Source organism: Cnephaeus nilssonii, assembly GCF_951640355.1.
Source record: "Cnephaeus nilssonii genome assembly, chromosome: 6".
Classification (NCBI taxonomy): domain Eukaryota; kingdom Metazoa; phylum Chordata; class Mammalia; order Chiroptera; family Vespertilionidae; genus Cnephaeus; species Cnephaeus nilssonii.
This window is the reverse complement of record NC_137077.1, coordinates 87,307,019-87,315,436: the sequence shown is the minus strand read 5'-3', so window position 1 is coordinate 87,315,436 and position 8,418 is coordinate 87,307,019. Positions and strand designations below refer to the sequence as shown.

The window sequence follows — 8,418 nt, the reverse complement described above, 5'->3', positions numbered from 1 at the left end:
ACTCTGTAGATAAGAATCCAGGCTCTCGTGTCTAAGGAGACCCGCTTGATTCATTGTGTACAAGGACGGAGCGTTCCTTGCCTGGATTAGTGCTTTAATTAACTGTCCAGCCTCTCAGGGCAGTCACTGTTCCAAAGGTACAGAGATGTGAGCCTTATGTTAAGGTGATTGCTTAAGCAAGAGCTTTCTTATTAGGTCTGCACTTTCCTTCTTCCTCTTATGTCTGCTCAGGGACTGAGCTTTATAACCCAATATGGCAAAACTGGCATCCTCTCCCTGGATAAGTGGCCCCAGAGACAGGGCAGTACATTGCAGGCTCTTCAATGGCAAGAACTTTGTCTTATTGTCTTTGTGCCTCTCAGCTTTGCACGGTGCCTAGCACACAGGAAGCGCCTAAGAAATCTTGGTTGAACTATTCAACTGAGGTCCATTCAGAAGGCACACACTCTGATCATCTTCTCTTTTACCCCCAATTATTGTATCACCAGTCTCCAAATCTTATAGAATCTATAATGTTCAAAACATTTAACCAACAAGCAGCATGGGCAGTGACTAATGAGCCATGGGTTTAGAACAGGATCCCGAAGGACCCCTCCTGCGACAGACACTACTCGTATTTCCTGTTTCACTTGGGGATGTAGGGAAGGGACATTTAAGGGAAGGGCACCACGATTGGCTACTTACTAGCTGAAAGGGAAGTATTTAAATATTTTAACACCTAGCCGGTTGGCTCAGTGGATAGAGCGTTGGCCTGCAGACTGAAAGGTCCCGGGTTTGATTTTGGTCAAAGGCACATGGCCTGGCTGTGAACTCAGTCCCTGGTAGGGGGTGTGCAGGTGGCAGCCAATCAATTATTCTCTCTCATCATTGATGTTTCTATCCCTCTTTCCCCCTCCCTTCTTCTCTAAAATCAATAAAAATATATTTTAAAAATAAAAATAAAAAATAAATATTTTAACAAGGGTTCAGCTGTATTAGTGCATACCAGTTGATTGTATCTGTTTATTCCATCAAAGCCATCCACTACAATGCAGCCAGACTTACCTTATTTTTTTCCCCAAAATAGAAACATCATTGCTTTTCTTCCCACATAAACATAGTTGTTGTAAATATATAATAAGATAAAATTAGCTGGGAAGATGATAGGGGTAGCATCATTTTTTAAATTTCTCTGAATCTCCAAATGAAGACAGAGAGAGCGACTAGATGGCTAAACCAAAAAGCCATGAACACATGGGAGAAAAGAGAAAGGTCTTACACCTATGGATAAAGACAGTGGTGGGAGGTAAGGGCATGGGGTGGGGTGGGGAATCAGGTGGAGGGGAACTATGGGGGGGGGGAAGAGGAACACTTGTAATAATCTGAACAATAAAGATTTATTTTTTAAAAAAAGAAAGAAAGAAAAAAGAATCCAAAAAGTTGATAGTGTAAGAAGCCTCTGGGACAACTTCAAGTGTACCAACATCAGAATTATGGGGGTGCCAGAAGAAGAGTGAGAGAAAGATACTGAAAACCTATTTGAAGAAATAATGACTGAAAACTTCCCCCACCTGGTGAAAGAAATAGACTTACAAGTCCAGGAAGTGCACAGAACCCCAAACAAAAGGAATCCAAAGAGGACCACACCAAGACACATCATAATTAAAATGCCAAGAGCAAAAGACAAAGAGAGAATATTAAAAGCAGCAAGAGAAAAACAATTAATTACCTACAAGGGAGCACCCACACGATTGTCAGCAGATTTCTCAACAGAAACTATGCAGGTCAGATGGGAGTAGCAAGAAATATTCAAAGTGATGAATAGCAAGAACCTACAACCAAGATTACTCTACCCAGCAAAGTTATCATTCAGAATGGAAGGTCAGATAAAGAGCTTCACAGATAAGAAAAAGCTAAAGGAGTTCATCACCACCAAACCAGTATTATATGAAATACTGAAAGGTATTCTTTAAGAAGAGGAAGAAGAAAAAAGTAAAGATAAAAATTATGAACAACAAATACATATCTATCAACAAGTGAACCCAAAAATCAAGTGAATTAAAAATCTGAGGAACAGAATAAACTGGTGAATATAATAGAATCAGGGGCATAGAAAGGGAGTGGACTGATAATTCTCAGGGGGAAAGGGGTATGGGGGGTGCAGGAAGAGACTGGACAAAAATTCTACACATATGGATGAGGACAGTGGGGGGGAGGTAAGGGCAGAGGGTGGGGTGGGAACCAGGTGGAGGGGAGCTATGGGGTGGGGGGAGGAGAAACTATTATAATAATCTGAACAATAAAGATTTATTAAATTTTAAAAAAGAAAATTATTACTTAAAATTCAGGATATTTACTTTTGTGGGGAGGAGTAGGGGTGAGGCAGAGGTGCGGTTTCTATGATAAACATTTTGCAATATATACAGATATCAAATCAATATGTTGTATACCTTAAATGAATACAATATTATATGTTAGTTATATATCAATAAAATGGGGGGGGGGGGAATCTCACCACCCCAAATAATGTGTTACTATAATTCAAGAAGTGTCTCTATCCTATCTAATAAAAGAGTAATATGCAAATTGACTGTACCTCAGCTACACCCACAAGCCATGCCCACCAGCCAATCAGGAGAGAGTATGCAAATTAACCCAACCAAGATGGCTGTGGCCACGGAGAGAGCAGGAGGCTTGGGTTTCCTCAGCAATAGAGGAAGCCAAGCTTCCACAGCCCTGGCCTGCCTTGGCCTCAACTCAAGGCTACAAAGTTTCAATTATAGAAGATAAATAAATCCCAACAAAAATGGCTGCTGCCATGGAGCCAGCAGGAGGCTTGGCTCCGCTCAAGGCTACAAAGTTTCAATTATAGAGATAAATAAATCCCAGATACGAGGGCCTCTGCTTGCATTGCCGCAGGGCATGGCTGGCCTGCAAACTACCACAGGCCCCTCACCCAGGCCGCCCCACATCCCAAGGGAACCTCCACTCTGATCTGAGATACTCTTCAAGGCAAACCAGCCAACCCCCACCAGTGCACCAGGCCTCTATCCTATCTAATCCTATCTAATAAAAGAATAATATGGAAATTGACCATCACTCCAACACACAAGATGGCTGCCCCCTTGGGGACACAAGATGGCTGCCACAAGATGGCCAGCAGGGGAGGACAGTTGGGAGGGACCAACTGCAAGAGAGGGCAGTTGGGGGCGACCAGGCCTGCAGGGGAGGGGAGTTAGGGGTGATCAGGCCAGCAGAGGAGGGAAGTTGGGGGTGACTGGGCCTGCAGGGAAGGGCAGTTGGGGGGGGCCAGGCCTGCAGGGGAGAGCAGTTGGGGGGACCAGGCCTGCAGGGGAGGGCAGTTAGAGGTGACCAGGCCTGCAGGGGAAGGGCAGTTAGTGGTGACCAGGCCTGCAGGGGAGGATAGTTAGGGGCAAACAGTCTGGCAGGGGAGCAGTTAGGCATCAATCAGGCTGGCAGGGAGTAGTTAGGGGGTGATCAGGCTGGCAGGCAGAAGTGGTTAGGGGCAATCAGGAAGGCAGGCAGGCGAGCAGTTGGGAGCCAGCAGTCCTGGATTGTGAGATGGATGTCTGACTGCCCGTTTAGGCCTGATTGGGCCTAAACGGGCAGTCGGACATCCTTCGAGGGGTCCCAGATTGGAGAGGGTGCAGGCTGGGCTGAGGGACACACATCCCCGTGCACGAATTTCGTGCACCGGGCCTCTAGTTTCATATAAAGTTAAGAGATGAGAGAGAGAGCATTTTATGATCATTTACCCATGTCATTTTAATTAAAATATTGAATTTAAGTTTTACTTTTACAGAAGGATAAAAACTAAAAATAAACTAAATTCAGTTTCAGATAACTATCTTTTCCCACCATGGGAGAAGTGTTTTTCAAGACATTCTTGAAGTAAAGAAAAATTAGAAAATAATTAAAAGGTTGAAGTTATGACATTTCTATTAATTTATGATTTAATTTTAGATCATTGCAATTGGTTCCCTGAAGGTGAAAGATGGGGTCATTTTACTTTCTCCATCTCTCATTCTCCCACCTCACGATTTAAAAAATCTTTCTATTATTTTACTGTATAAGGATTTGTAACATTTACATTTTGTAGAATTCAGTTGTTTGCTCTTAGTTCTGTATTTAAATAGCTCACCAGCCTATTACCAGTACTCTTACCTCTTCCCTTGGTGTTTTCTGTTCCTAATTTAATTAAACTCATCTTGTTGTCCTGAAGTAGTTGAAATTTTTTTTTTTTATCATGAAAGACTCGAGTGTTTACTCTCTGAGTTCTTTCATGCTTGAGACATCTATCTGTAGCAAGATGAAATATCCCTAGGTCATACTTTTTTCTCTCTAAACTCTGTTGACATGGCCTCCTTTTCTTCTGGCATTGAGATGGTCTGGAAATATTTGTGTGCATCCTACCCATCGCCATGGAAGATTTGCCTTTTCTGCCCAGATGTCTAAATAACCATTTTCCTTTGAAAATGGTTCATGTTTGTTCAAAGTGGGTTTTTTTCTATGTTATACTGTAAAAATTTTCCTCTGCAGATTCAATTCTTCCTTTATTTTAGGAAAAACATTCCTGTATTGTGTTTCTGAAAGCCTATTTTCTTGCATTTATTGGATTTTCTACCTTAATTAGGGACACCAATTATCCTTAGGTTTGATTATCTCCTGGTTCTCTTATTATCTTCTCAATAATTGCTTTACTCCCTCTGTATTTTCCCTTTGTATTTGTCATAATTATCTCAAGTCTTTTATCCATGCCATTAATTCAATTTTCAATCATGTCTTTCCTGTTATTTGGCATTTCTGATTTATGTGTTAGGTATATGATGGTGTTTCAGTACTTGATTCATTTCCTTAGCTCTGAAATATCCTTTTTATTTAAATATCCTCTGTTATTTTATCATCTCAATTTTGAGGTCTTCTCTCAGGTTCATATTCTTATTAAGGTCTTTTTAGTTCAAGGTACCCCCCTGGGAATCTCCTGTATCTTGGAGCTATGTTTTCTTCCAAACTAGCTCTTCATAATCACCCATTATTTTCCTTCATCTCCTCCCCTCCCTTTTTTTGGACTGTCACCATGTAATTTGTTTTCATCTCATTCTTGTTTAGTAGGGGCAGCTCCAATAACATCTTTTTGTAACTGTTATATTGTATGGAGGAAGTCTCCTTGCCCCGATTCCCACCTTATCCAGAGTGAGTTTGTTGCCCTGTCTCTGAGCTTGCTTTGTTTGTTGTTTTGTTTTTTACATTAGGTATTAGAAAAAGAAGAACCTGTGATCTTTTACTCTGCTACCTTTACCCTGAAATATTAGAAAGCTTTTTCTAAAATGCAAGCTTTATCCTGCCACAACTTGCTTAAAATTCTCTGGTGGCTTATCATAGCTTTTAGGGAGAGTGTCTAAACTTCTTAACTTGTATCCAAGATCCTTTATTATTTGGCCCATCTACCTCCCCAATGTCACGTCTCCCATCATTCTCTACCCCATTTGTTAATTGATATTGGAAGACTCTTTGCCGAGCCTGGATATACTTCAGAACCCTTCTCAACGCAGGTAGCCTATTGGCCATCTGCTCTAATTAAATCCCATTCATCCTTGAAAGCTTAGTTCCAGTGTGTTTTTCTCTGGGAAGTTTTCCCAGAATCCTCCTCCTTTCCTTGTCCTTCTTTGTGTACACTGCCCCTCTTTTGTACTTTTCTGCTGTAGAATTTATCATACTTAATTGTAATTGTGGTTTTTTAAGTATATTTTTAATTGATTTCTGAGAGGAAGGGAGAGGGAGAGAGAGATAGAAACATTAATGATGAAACAGAATCATTGATCGGCTGCCTTTTGCATGCCCTACACTGGGGACTGAGCCGGCAACCCAGGCATGTGCCCTGACTAGGAATCAACCACTGAGCCACACCGGTCAGGCAATTGTAATTGTTTTTCACAGAATTGTATAATAGATTTTGGAGCCAGACTATCTGGGTTCAGAAATTAGCTCTGCTATTTGTGTGACTTTTGAGGGACATTATGCAACCTTTCTGTGCTTGTTTCCTGATGAGAATTAACAGGTGAAGCTTTCATTGATAACATGCTCAATAAATGTTATTTATTTTCTTATTAAAGGGAGCCATCACTGACAGCAGTAATCCTATCTGATAAAAGAGTAATATGCAAATTGACCATCACTCCAACACACAAGATGGCTGCCCCCATGTGGTCAAAGATGGCTGCCCCTATGTGGACACAAGATGGCCGCCACAAGACGGCCAGCAGGGCAGGGCAGTTGGGAGAGACCAGGCCTGCAGGGGAGGGCAGTTGAGGGTGATCAAGCCTGCAGGGGAGGGCAGTTAGGAGTGACCAGGCCGGCAGAGGAGGGAAGTTGGGGGGGACCCAGGCCTGCAGGGGAGGGTAGTTAGGGGCAAACAGGCTGGCAGGGGAGCAGTTAGGCATCAATCAGGCTGGCAGGGGAGTGGTTAGGGGGTGATCAATCAGGAAGGCAGGCAGGCGAGCAGTTGGGAGCCAGCGGTCCTGGATTGTGAGAGGGATGTCCGACTGCCCGTTTAGGCCCAATCCTACCGGGATCGGGCCTAAACGGGCAGTCGGACATCCCTTGAGGGGTCCCAGATTGGAGAGGGTACAGGCTGGGCTGAGGGACACCCCCCCCCCGCCCCCGTGCATGAATTTCATGCACTGGGCCTCTAGTGTTCTTATAAGACCCAGAGCCTCTACCTGACAATCCAGGAGCTGTCCGAGGTGCTAAAATAATGCTCTTCATCACAGGACAACGCCCCTACTCTCTGTCATACATTTAGCTCCATCAGGGACAAATCCATGGTTATATCTTCCGGCTTTAGTAGTGGATGGAGAAACTGTTTCTACCTTTGCATTTCTACAAGCACCACCTTAGTCCTGGGCTTGGTAACCTCATCAGCTTCATTTTGTGTGACTGAGGTCAGCCTCCTAACTGGTCTCCCTACCTTTGGACCATTTGATTGACCAAAATTCACATTTATTCACATTATCCTTCTCCAAATCTATCTTTATATCAAGTCATGAACCTACTTACTAACTCACAAGACATTTCAAAATAATAGAAGCAACTCAAATAGCAACAGGAGGGGATGGTTAAATGATAATATACCTATGAGAAATGTACATTAAGAAGCCAATAAAAATAATTATTAATGTCATGTAAAATATAGAAAATAATCTGTTGAGGGGAAAATAGCAGACTACAAGATGGTTTTTTTAAAAAACAGGCTTAATTCTCTTTAATTTTTCTTGAATAAAACTGTGTGGCCACAGCTGGATGTGGGTCCTCTGCATGGAGATTCTGATGTGGGTCTTTACAGGATGGTCAGTGAATTCCTGATAGGGGGACTTGGTGGGCACGGCCTCTTTCCAGAGGTCAGGGGTGAGGCAGCAGGAAGTCTTGAAGATGGCATCCAAGGAGGCTGTGGCCAAGTTTCCTGGAGTGGCAGTGCAGCCCCTGTCTAAGGTGCAGCCGTCCTCAATGCCATTTTTCAGCAGTAGCTTCATGGGACTAGGGGCTATGACAATGCCAATGCCCCTGGCGGTGGGGACAAGGCCACCAGCACAGAGCAACATCGCCCACTCACTCTACAAGGGACAGTGTGGGGCTTGCTGACCTTGTTCCCTCAGTCGCCTGGCCACACAAGGACTACGGAGAAGTAGGTCAGCATGATGGCCCCACGGATGGCAGTAGCTACTTCCCTGTGGCATGTAACACCCTGACCCATATGTCCATTGTCATTCCCATGGTGACAAATGCCTTGAACCTGGTCTGCTGGCCAGCACGAGTCTGCTTTTACATGGACATAATCTTTAAAACCTCATCCTTAAGAATGCTCCCAGGAAAAAAAAATCAACCATCTCAGATTCCTTGATTGGCAGGCAGAAGAGAGAGATCTCCCCCAGGGACTTGATCTTCATGTCCTTGACCAGGAGGCCCAGCTTGGTGACAGGGATCCATTCCTTGTCCTTGGCCTTGCCTCCGCCGGCTCTGTGGCCTCAGCCCTGGCCTTAACCTAAGCTGCAACCTTGGCCCTGAATGCCACTGCTAAATCCTCCACAGATGTCACCGTGGCTCCCATTCCAGGGCCCCTATGGCCCTGTGGGCTCTCCCACTGCACTAGCATCAGCTGCCATTTGGTGTTTCCTCAGAGAAGAAGTTACACTATGGTTTTAACAACATTCGTTCAATTACTAAACATGTATTGAGTACCTATTTTGTGATAGGCCTTAGAGATGTAAGAATTATTAAGACAGTCCCTTCTTTAAAGAAGGTCAGAGTCTAACAGGATAGATAGTCATGTAAACAGATTGCAAACAGAAGTGCATTTGGACAAAGAGTAGGAAGAAATATGGAAATAACATTAGGGGTAAAAGTGTGGGTAAATTTTGTTTT

The 8,418-nt window shown here is 43.5% G+C and overlaps 1 pseudogene across 1 annotated transcript; it reads right to left on the bottom strand.

Annotated features, from left to right (window-relative positions):
- Positions 1–7,251: 7,251 nt before the first annotated feature.
- On the bottom strand, positions 7,252–8,159 carry LOC307101105 (small ribosomal subunit protein uS5-like; annotated as a pseudogene). The gene has a single exon. The product of its transcript is annotated as a small ribosomal subunit protein uS5-like (transcript).
- Between the last annotated feature and the right edge of the window lie 259 nt (positions 8,160–8,418).